This window comes from Corvus brachyrhynchos, unplaced genomic scaffold (assembly GCF_000691975.1).
Source record: "Corvus brachyrhynchos isolate BGI_N302 unplaced genomic scaffold, ASM69197v1 scaffold2266, whole genome shotgun sequence".
Lineage (NCBI taxonomy): Eukaryota > Metazoa > Chordata > Aves > Passeriformes > Corvidae > Corvus > Corvus brachyrhynchos.
The window spans coordinates 31,826-32,375 of record NW_008238429.1 but is presented as its reverse complement, the minus strand read 5'-3'; the positions used below and the strand labels follow the sequence as shown (position 1 = coordinate 32,375).

At 57.3% G+C, this 550-nt stretch overlaps 1 protein-coding gene across 3 annotated transcripts in view; it reads left to right on the top strand.

Moving 5' to 3' along the window:
* LOC103617103 (src substrate protein p85-like) overlaps positions 1 to 550 on the top strand; it is a 21,005-nt gene that overhangs the window by 13,892 nt on the left and 6,563 nt on the right. The gene's annotated exons all lie outside the window — the stretch shown is intronic.

Sequence of the window (550 nt, the reverse complement as noted above, 5' to 3'; positions counted from 1 at the left end):
GGAAACTGAGGGAGGTGGATGAGCTGGAGGGGCTGGGGTTGCTGGAGGAGGTGGGGGAGGTGGGGGAGCCAGCTGAGGGCAGGGAGCAGGGCTGGAGCTGGGGACTGCCCGCTGGGACTATGGGGCACTGTGCAGGGCTTTTGCAATCTGCTGCAAGAATGGTGGAAGAGCTACAGGGAGCTGTTGGGAATGGGTCAGGTGAGGAAAGCCATTGCACAGTGCATGGCTTCTGGAAAGAGTTCAGGCTAAAGGAAGAGGAGCAGAAGAGTTCTGTGGGCATAGGGATCTCTTGGACAGCATATCACCAAAGGAAGGGTGAAGGGGAAGCCCAGGCAGGTGCTAATAGCAGCAGACCTATCCCAGGGAGGAGGGAGGGCTGTTGCTGCAGCACCAGTGGGGAAATCTGGCCTTGTTCCATGTCTGAGTCCTGGGCACAGAAAACCTGTGAGAAAAGCCTGAACTCACACTGCTGCCACTTGTCTCCTTCCCTCCCTTGTCTCTTCTCTTCCATGCTCTGACCTGGATCCCTGTGGCTGAAGACTCTTCTTGG